We start from the raw sequence: 11,762 nt of genomic DNA on the forward strand, positions 1-11,762 counted from the left end.
GGGGACCATGGGAGCCTCTAATACCTTGTTGCGAATTCTAGACCGATGTTCCCCTATCCTATACTTTAATGATCTAAGGGTTTTGCCAATGTAAATTAAATTACAACCACATTTAATGATGTAAATTATTCCCTTTGAATCACAATTAGTAAAAGATTTAAGTACAAAACGAAATCCTGTTTGTGGACAAACAAATTCTTTCACTGGTAGTGATAGATGACATTGAACACATCTTCCACATGAAAAATGGCCTCTAATAATAGGCTGGACCTGCTTTTTTGCACTAAAGTCCGATCGTATAAGGTGGTCCCTAATCGCTTGAGTTTTTTTTAAACCTATTTTAGGTAAAGAATTGCACCCAGGGATATCCCCAATTATGTGCCAATTATTGTAAATTATTGCTTTTATTGCTGGAGCTAAATGTGTATAAGTTAAAGAAAAGGATAATGATTTACTCTCATTGATTTTTTTATCTTTTAATAACTGTTCTCGATTCATGTTCCTAGCTCTATGAAATGCTCTTTCCACTATGCGTTCAGGATAACCCCTAGTTACTAAAGATCCCCTTAGTTCACTAGCTGCTGTCAAAAAATCTTGTTCTCTTGTGGAATTTCTTTTAAGGCGGACAAATTGGCTGTATGGGAGGCTATTTTTTAAATGAGAAGGATGGAAGGAGCCATAATTAAGAAGTGAATTTTTATCAGTATTTTTCTTATACGCACGTACAGCTATTTTGCCTTCTGCATTGATGAAAACTTCTGTGTCCAAAAATGGAATCATAATGGGTGAAATCTTACCTGTAAATTTAATGTTATTGTGGCTATTATTTATGCTTTGTATGAACTGTGTGTATGTTTCTTGATTGCGTACTATAATAAAAATGTCATCGATAAATCTAATAAATGTGTGAATGTGCTGTGTGTATATGGAATTGCTGTAAATAAACTGCTTTTCAAAATAAATCATAAATATATTGGCTATAGAAGGGGCACACGCTGAGCCCATAGACACTCCCCTGGTTTGTAAATAATACTGCTGGTCAAATCTGAAATAATTCCTATCAAAAATTAAATCTAATAATTCCAACAGAAAATGGGTAGGTGGTACATCAGTCTCTCTTGTAAGTAACAATTCTGCAATTATTGCCCGCACCTCTTCTAAAGGGATGCTAGTGTACAGGGCATTGACGTCTATAGAAGCTACCATAAACCCCTTGGGGACTGAGATGCCTTCTACTTTTTGAATGAAATGTTTAGTATCTTGTATATATGATTGGGTTTTAATTGAAAAAGGATGTAATATGCTTTCTAAATACTGAGCTATTGGGTCTAATAATGAAGCTGTGCCAGAAACTATAGGGCGTCCTGGAGGGGGGTAAATATTTTTATGTATTTTTGGTAAGCAGTAAAATACTGGAATGCGAGGGTGCATATTGATTAAATAATTAGCTAGCCTTATGGTAATATAATCCTGGGCTAATGCCCCATGCACCACCGTGCGGATGACCCGCAAGGTTTCAGTGGTGGGATCTCCTGCTAATCTCCTATATGATTCTGTGTCGCTGAGTAAGCGTTGGACCTCCTCTAAGTACGTGCTCCTGTTCAAAATAACCGTTGCTCCTCCTTTGTCCGCTTTCTTGATGACCACGTTAGTGTCATTACCTAAATTGCGAACAGCTTCCCAATCCCGTGGGGAGAAGTTGGGCTGTGACCAGTCCCTATGCCTTTTTTCAATCTTTTCAATTTCCCTTAACACTACTGTTTGAAATGTTGAAATACAATGACTCTGGTTAGGAGGAATAAAGTTAGACTTAATGCGAAAGGTGGGTGGATCTTGCTCCTGTGGCATAGTGCCAAAGTACTCTTTTAATTTTATGAGTCTTACCATTTTAAATATTTCTACCCTGGTTTGGAACGATGAATATTTTGGCTTTGGCACAAAGCCAAGCCCTAAATTAAGTACTCGCATTTCATCTCTAGTAAGACACTTGTCAGAGAGATTCACTACTAGTTGAACTGGTTCCGCCGTGTGCGGCGTTGAGGAAAATACTGCACATTAGGTCTCCCTCCTTGATTTCGTGATCTGAGCTCGTACTCGCGATGAGAGGTTCTGCTAGACAGACTAGATGAGTCGCTTTCCGAGCGGGATGATTGTTCCATTCTATATTGGGGTCTACGTCTGGCTGGAAACTGTGATGCATTTTCTTTGTTATTATTTAGCCATGGGTAGACCTGGTTATTTTTGTAGTCAGTAGAATCTCTTGTTAATTTGTTAATTTTATTACTTCTAATATTCTCCTTATAGTTTTTAAGCTCCTCTTCAAACTGTTTGAATTTATTGTCAAAAATGGAACTGTCATAGTCATTCTTAACTTTCTCCACCTGTTTTTTTATATCCTCCTTTAATAAAGATATTTCTTCATTCGCCTGTTCTATTATAAGGATCATAAGGTCCAGTGAGCATTTATTAAGAATAGTTACCCATTTCTTTTTGAAATCATTATTTTCCCTAAAAAGGGTAGGTGCTTTGTTGATTCTTAAACCACGAGGAATCATGTTTTCTTTAATGTATTCTTTAAGGGTGGATGCATGCAATTCATTGCGAATTTCTCGCTTAGCTAAATTATATAGCTTATCAAAACCTTCACCTGTAGGCATATCAACTCCCCAAAGGGGGCGCACTTTATCCAAAATTCTATTTTTATCACTGTCATTATATGCGAAAGTATCTATCCAAGTGGCCATTGTAAATACTATAATCTGGAGGTGTACTGATACAAAGCTAGTAAATCCCTAAGGAAATAATTTCAGTACACAGCCACTGATCGTTTAAACTTATGCAAATTTACTTATATATTTTTTCCCAATATGCACATGTATATGCGTAGCACTCTTCTCGCTAAAGTTCTGAGCTGCAAATAGCCTAAACGTGTTGAAATTTATAGGCTTAAAACTCTATGTACATAAACCATTTTCTTCAAATAATACATTCATCTCAGAACATACAAACCCCCGGGGGAATCAATCTTACACCCAGCAGTCGGGTCGCAAAGTCTTATTGGATGTGTTTCCGTTCGCCACAACTCAGGCAGTATAAATCAAGATTGTTTCCAATCGCGGTCAGCTGATCCCGCGTAAACCAATCCGGTGGCTCCAATTCCGTTCCTGCTGGTAAGCCGGTTTCAAACGCTAGCTTCAGTAACTTCGCGTTGTTGTTATTATGGTAAATATGGCACAAAATATGGTTACAAGTTCCCGGTTGTCATATCCTTGTTTCGCAGAGTAAACTTCGCTTCATCAGACTGTGCCCTTATTCATTTCTAAAACATTAACAACATATGAGTATATACTATTGCCTAACACCCCCACCCTTGTGCAAATACAATTGTGAATAATAGTGAGCTTATCCTACCTGACTGCAGCCTTGCAGTTCACAGGCATGACCCATAGTCTCTATTTCTTAGTAACATGCACTATGGCTTTTCTTTAAATAACATCTACCAGGTGTTGATACTCAAGTCTGCTGGAATAAGTATCCTGTGTAAACTTCTATGACTAATGTAATTAATTGTATAAATATTTTTTTTGATTTTTAAAAATGTACATATTTTAAACAGACTTTTAAGAAAAATTATTACAGAACATGATTCCTATAAATACATAAAAGGACGTCAAGATCAATTTAATGGGTAAATATGATGAATTAAAATGCAATAAATATGATTAATAATTTAATTGTAATTGATTTTTATAAATAACTAGACAAATCCAAAGCTGAATTTAACCCATACGGATGGATAGAGTGAAACAAATGAATGAACCTTGCCTCTTGCTGGCATAGGATTCTTTCAGCATTAACATAGGGGCCTTTTTGTATTTGCCAAATGGCAAAAAATTGTAAATCAATATCTCTATGTCCTTTTTCTATGAAGTGGGGGACCATGGGAGCCTCTAATACCTTGTTGCGAATTCTAGACCGATGTTCCCCTATCCTATACTTTAATGATCTAAGGGTTTTGCCAATGTAAATTAAATTACAACCACATTTAATGATGTAAATTATTCCCTTTGAATCACAATTAGTAAAAGATTTAAGTACAAAACGAAATCCTGTTTGTGGACAAACAAATTCTTTCACTGGTAGTGATAGATGACATTGAACACATCTTCCACATGAAAAATGGCCTCTAATAATAGGCTGGACCTGCTTTTTTGCACTAAAGTCCGATCGTATAAGGTGGTCCCTAATCGCTTGAGTTTTTTTTAAACCTATTTTAGGTAAAGAATTGCACCCAGGGATATCCCCAATTATGTGCCAATTATTGTAAATTATTGCTTTTATTGCTGGAGCTAAATGTGTATAAGTTAAAGAAAAGGATAGTGATTTACTCTCATTGATTTTTTTATCTTTTAATAACTGTTCTCGATTCATGTTCCTAGCTCTATGAAATGCTCTTTCCACTATGCGTTCAGGATAACCCCTAGTTACTAAAGATCCCCTTAGTTCACTAGCTGCTGTCAAAAAATCTTGTTCTCTTGTGGAATTTCTTTTAAGGCGGACAAATTGGCTGTATGGGAGGCTATTTTTTAAATGAGAAGGATGGAAGGAGCCATAATTAAGAAGTGAATTTTTATCAGTATTTTTCTTATACGCACGTACAGCTATTTTGCCTTCTGCATTGATGAAAACTTCTGTGTCCAAAAATGGAATCATAATGGGTGAAATCTTACCTGTAAATTTAATGTTATTGTGGCTATTATTTATGCTTTGTATGAACTGTGTGTATGCTTCTTGATTGCGTACTATAATAAAAATGTCATCGATAAATCTAATAAATGTGTGAATGTGCTGTGTGTATATGGAATTGCTGTAAATAAACTGCTTTTCAAAATAAATCATAAATATATTGGCTATAGAAGGGGCACACGCAGGAACGGAATTGGAGCCACCAGATTGGTTTACGCGGGATCAGCTGACCGCGATTGGAAACAATCTTGATTTATACTGCCTGAGTTGTGGCGAACGGAAACACATCCAATAAGACTTTGCGACCCGACTGCTGGGTGTAAGATTGATTCCCCCGGGGGTTTGTATGTTCTGAGATGAATGTATTATTTGAAGAAAATGGTTTATGTACATAGAGTTTTAAGCCTATAAATTTCAACACGTTTAGGCTATTTGCAGCTCAGAACTTTAGCGAGAAGAGTGCTACGCATATACATGTGCATATTGGGAAAAAATATATAAGTAAATTTGCATAAGTTTAAACGATCAGTGGCTGTGTACTGAAATTATTTCCTTAGGGATTTACTAGCTTTGTATCAGTACACCTCCAGATTATAGTATTTACAATGGCCACTTGGATAGATACTTTCGCATATAATGACAGTGATAAAAATAGAATTTTGGATAAAGTGCGCCCCCTTTGGGGAGTTGATATGCCTACAGGTGAAGGTTTTGATAAGCTATATAATTTAGCTAAGCGAGAAATTCGCAATGAATTGCATGCATCCACCCTTAAAGAATACATTAAAGAAAACATGATTCCTCGTGGTTTAAGAATCAACAAAGCACCTACCCTTTTTAGGGAAAATAATGATTTCAAAAAGAAATGGGTAACTATTCTTAATAAATGCTCACTGGACCTTATGATCCTTATAATAGAACAGGCGAATGAAGAAATATCTTTATTAAAGGAGGATATAAAAAAACAGGTGGAGAAAGTTAAGAATGACTATGACAGTTCCATTTTTGACAATAAATTCAAACAGTTTGAAGAGGAGCTTAAAAACTATAAGGAGAATATTAGAAGTAATAAAATTAACAAATTAACAAGAGATTCTACTGACTACAAAAATAACCAGGTCTACCCATGGCTAAATAATAACAAAGAAAATGCATCACAGTTTCCAGCCAGACGTAGACCCCAATATAGAATGGAACAATCATCCCGCTCGGAAAGCGACTCATCTAGTCTGTCTAGCAGAACCTCTCATCGCGAGTACGAGCTCAGATCACGAAATCAAGGAGGGAGACCTAATGTGCAGTATTTTCCTCAACGCCGCACACGGCGGAACCAGTTCAACTAGTAGTGAATCTCTCTGACAAGTGTCTTACTAGAGATGAAATGCGAGTACTTAATTTAGGGCTTGGCTTTGTGCCAAAGCCAAAATATTCATCGTTCCAAACCAGGGTAGAAATATTTAAAATGGTAAGACTCATAAAATTAAAAGAGTACTTTGGCACTATGCCACAGGAGCAAGATCCACCCACCTTTCGCATTAAGTCTAACTTTATTCCTCCTAACCAGAGTCATTGTATTTCAACATTTCAAACAGTAGTGTTAAGGGAAATTGAAAAGATTGAAAAAAGGCATAGGGACTGGTCACAGCCCAACTTCTCCCCACGGGATTGGGAAGCTGTTCGCAATTTAGGTAATGACACTAACGTGGTCATCAAGAAAGCGGACAAAGGAGGAGCAACGGTTATTTTGAACAGGAGCACGTACTTAGAGGAGGTCCAACGCTTACTCAGCGACACAGAATCATATAGGAGATTAGCAGGAGATCCCACCACTGAAACCTTGCGGGTCATCCGCACGGTGGTGCATGGGGCATTAGCCCAGGATTATATTACCATAAGGCTAGCTAATTATTTAATCAATATGCACCCTCGCATTCCAGTATTTTACTGCTTACCAAAAATACATAAAAATATTTACCCCCCTCCAGGACGCCCTATAGTTTCTGGCACAGCTTCATTATTAGACCCAATAGCTCAGTATTTAGAAAGCATATTACATCCTTTTTCAATTAAAACCCAATCATATATACAAGATACTAAACATTTCATTCAAAAAGTAGAAGGCATCTCAGTCCCCAAGGGGTTTATGGTAGCTTCTATAGACGTCAATGCCCTGTACACTAGCATCCCTTTAGAAGAGGTGCGGGCAATAATTGCAGAATTGTTACTTACAAGAGAGACTGATGTACCACCTACCCATTTTCTGTTGGAATTATTAGATTTAATTTTTGATAGGAATTATTTCAGATTTGACCAGCAGTATTATTTACAAACCAGGGGAGTGTCTATGGGCTCAGCGTGTGCCCCTTCTATAGCCAATATATTTATGATTTATTTTGAAAAGCAGTTTATTTACAGCAATTCCATATACACACAGCACATTCACACATTTATTAGATTTATCGATGACATTTTTATTATAGTACGCAATCAAGAAACATACACACAGTTCATACAAAGCATAAATAATAGCCACAATAACATTAAATTTACAGGTAAGATTTCACCCATTATGATTCCATTTTTGGACACAGAAGTTTTCATCAATGCAGAAGGCAAAATAGCTGTACGTGCGTATAAGAAAAATACTGATAAAAATTCACTTCTTAATTATGGCTCCTTCCATCCTTCTCATTTAAAAAATAGCCTCCCATACAGCCAATTTGTCCGCCTTAAAAGAAATTCCACAAGAGAACAAGATTTTTTGACAGCAGCTAGTGAACTAAGGGGATCTTTAGTAACTAGGGGTTATCCTGAACGCATAGTGGAAAGAGCATTTCATAGAGCTAGGAACATGAATCGAGAACAGTTATTAAAAGATAAAAAAATCAATGAGAGTAAATCATTATCCTTTTCTTTAACTTATACACATTTAGCTCCAGCAATAAAAGCAATAATTTACAATAATTGGCACATAATTGGGGATATCCCTGGGTGCAATTCTTTACCTAAAATAGGTTTAAAAAAAACTCAAGCGATTAGGGACCACCTTATACGATCGGACTTTAGTGCAAAAAAGCAGGTCCAGCCTATTATTAGAGGCCATTTTTCATGTGGAAGATGTGTTCAATGTCATCTATCACTACCAGTGAAAGAATTTGTTTGTCCACAAACAGGATTTCGTTTTGTACTTAAATCTTTTACTAATTGTGATTCAAAGGGAATAATTTACATCATTAAATGTGGTTGTAATTTAATTTACATTGGCAAAACCCTTAGATCATTAAAGTATAGGATAGGGGAACATCGGTCTAGAATTCGCAACAAGGTATTAGAGGCTCCCATGGTCCCCCACTTCATAGAAAAAGGACATAGAGATATTGATTTACAATTTTTTGCCATTTGGCAAATACAAAAAGGCCCCTATGTTAATGCTGAAAGAATCCTATGCCAGCAAGAGGCAAGGTTCATTCATTTGTTTCACTCTATCCATCCGTATGGGTTAAATTCAGCTTTGGATTTGTCTAGTTATTTATAAAAATCAATTACAATTAAATTATTAATCATATTTATTGCATTTTAATTCATCATATTTACCCATTAAATTGATCTTGACGTCCTTTTATGTATTTATAGGAATCATGTTCTGTAATAATTTTTCTTAAAAGTCTGTTTAAAATATGTACATTTTTAAAAATCAAAAAAAATATTTATACAATTAATTACATTAGTCATAGAAGTTTACACAGGATACTTATTCCAGCAGACTTGAGTATCAACACCTGGTAGATGTTATTTAAAGAAAAGCCATAGTGCATGTTACTAAGAAATAGAGACTATGGGTCATGCCTGTGAACTGCAAGGCTGCAGTCAGGTAGGATAAGCTCACTATTATTCACAATTGTATTTGCACAAGGGTGGGGGTGTTAGGCAATAGTATATACTCATATGTTGTTAATGTTTTAGAAATGAATAAGGGCACAGTCTGATGAAGCGAAGTTTACTCTGCGAAACAAGGATATGACAACCGGGAACTTGTAACCATATTTTGTGCCATATTTACCATAATAACAACAACGCGAAGTTACTGAAGCTAGCGTTTGAAACCGGCTTACCAGCAGGAACGGAATTGGAGCCACCGGATTGGTTTACGCGGGATCAGCTGACCGCGATTGGAAACAATCTTGATTTATACTGCCTGAGTTGTGGCGAACGGAAACACATCCAATAAGACTTTGCGACCCGACTGCTGGGTGTAAGATTGATTCCCCCGGGGGTTTGTATGTTCTGAGATGAATGTATTATTTGAAGAAAATGGTTTATGTACATAGAGTTTTAAGCCTATAAATTTCAACACGTTTAGGCTATTTGCAGCTCAGAACTTTAGCGAGAAGAGTGCTACGCATATACATGTGCATATTGGGAAAAAATATATAAGTAAATTTGCATAAGTTTAAACGATCAGTGGCTGTGTACTGAAATTATTTCCTTAGGGATTTACTAGCTTTGTATCAGTACACCACTTGGAGGTTGGCAACCCTACTTGCAGGATTGTTGTGAAGATAAAACAGAAGCAAAGAGAATGACACAAGCTGCTTGGGGTCTGCATTGAGGAGGAAGACATGGTATAGGGTTGACAGGTCCCTCTTTGCCATCGGCGGGAGATTTTTTTTAGGCAGAGCCTGAGGAGGGCAGGGTTTGGGGAGGGGAGGGACTTAAATGCCATAGAGTCCAATTGCCAAAGCGGCCATTTTCTCCAGGTGAACTGATCTCTATCGGCTGGAGATTAGTTGTAATAGCAGGAGATCTCCAGCTAGTGCCTGGCAGCCAGCAACCCTAACAGGGTATAAATACACAAATAGAAGAATAAATATCACACAGTAATAGGATTACCAACCTCCAGGTACTAGCTGGAGATCTCCTGCTATTACAACTGATCTCCAGCTGATAGAGATCAGTTCACCTGGAGAAAATGGCCACTTTGGCAATTGGACTCTATGACGTTGAAGTCCTTCCCCTCCCCAAACTATGCCCCCTCAGGCTCCACCCCCAAAACCTCCTGCCGCTGGCGAAGAGGGACCTGGCAAAGTTACAGAGTAAGTATTATACCATGGGTCCATCTGTAAATTCTGGATAACACATAGGTGGCTTAAAGTACTGACAGCTGCATTTGCCCGAAGCTGTTGCAATCTGAGCATTGCAAACATGCCGTTTGTAAAAGGTGTTAAAACATCCTTTCCTTTGTATGGACTTACCCTGGGTCAGACAGGAAATGAGTAAGAATTCCCTACCGGGTTGGCCTTGCACCTGAGCCAGAAGCTCGGCCTTCTTTGTCCTGAAAGAAGCCTTCGTGACCCCCGTTTAAAAATAAACCAGAAAGTGTTTCCTCCCTTCCTCCCCACCTCCCATAAAATCAGCTCCCATCTCACACAGCGGGTAGACTTCTTTCCCTAACAACATCAGGTTTCTTGTAACATTGGACAGTGCCGGGCCGGTTGTAAAGCTGGGCTGGAAAGAGAACAAAGAGGAGCTTATGGGGATAAAAGGCTGATATGGGAAGTATTTCAGGGACAGTTTTGTTACTCTCATTCTTTCAAAATCCCCTATTTCCCTTTGTCTCCCCAGCTTTGGGGGGGGGGAGCTCCCCACAGCAGTGGGCCATCATGGGGTTAGGTCATTTTGATTTCCCACAAGGCTAGAGTTTGGAAATATTTATCAGAGATGTTTGCTAAGGCCAAAAGGAGAAGGAGATCTTCAATACAAGGGGGAGGGGAGATGACAAAACTGGATTCATACAAGTTTTACAATGGTTCCTCTCAAACTTTTTGAACTCACTTCTAAGCTTACTCTGCCCTCCCCAATATAAAACACAAGAATCTCAGCCCAATTGATATTGAACAAGTTTACATTTTATTGTTCATTTCTGTGTGTGTGTGTGTGTGTTAAGTGCCGTCAAGTCACTTCCGACTCATGGCGACCCTATGAATCAATGTCCTCCAAAGTGTCCTATCCTTAACAGCCTTGCTCAGATCTTGCAAATTGAGGGCCGTGGCTTCCTTTAAAGAGTCAATCCATCTCTTGTTGGGGCTTCCTCTTTTCCTGCTGCCTTCAACTTTTCCTAGCATGATTGTCATTTCTACTCTTTAGAAATCTATAGCATTACTGAGCAACAAACTGTATTTCATGAATGTTTTGCATGTAATGCTGAGGCAAACCCAAATTTGCCACCAAGCCTCCCCACAGCTTCCTCTCCCAGCTCATCCTGTTCCCCCTCCCCACTCCTGGCCCACCGGTGAGTAAGTCATAACCCACTTTCTGTCCCAAGCCACAGACGGAGAACCACAGCTTCAGAAAAGAAATGTTTTTCCCTCCCATGCAAAACACAGACTAGGAGGCACATCTATATGGTATGTGGCTGGCTGCTTATTTTCTATACGTGATTTTTATGTTCCAAGATTCGTGGACGCTTCAGATTGCTCTCTTAAGAACAAACCCCCATCTCAGAGCCCCAGAGAGGTATAATACTAGAATGTGGGGCCATCTGCTGAAGCTGGAGGGTGAGAGATTCAAAACTGATAAAAGGAAAGATTTCTTTACACAATGTGTTGTTAAATTGTGGAACTCACTGCCCCAGGTTGTGGTGATGGCTGCCAACTTGGAAGGCTTTAAGAGGGGAGTGGACACGTTCATGGAAGACAGGAGTATTCATGGCTACTAGTAAAAAATGGATACTGGTCATGATGCATACCTATTCTCTCCAGGATCAGAGGAGCATGCCGAATATATTAGGCCCTGTGGAACACAGGCAGGACGGTGCTGCTGCAGTCGTCTTATTTGTGGCTTCCTAGAGGCACCTGGTTGGCCACTGGGTGAGCAGACTGCTGGACTTGTTGGGCCTTGGTCTGATCCAGCATGGTTTTTCTTATGTTCTTATGACCAGGGAGAACTGGGTTCAAATCTCCATTCGGTCATGAAGCTCGCTGGATGACTTTGAGCTGACCTCTCAGCCTAACCTACTT

Source organism: Euleptes europaea, chromosome 2, assembly GCF_029931775.1.
Source record: "Euleptes europaea isolate rEulEur1 chromosome 2, rEulEur1.hap1, whole genome shotgun sequence".
NCBI lineage: Eukaryota > Metazoa > Chordata > Lepidosauria > Squamata > Sphaerodactylidae > Euleptes > Euleptes europaea.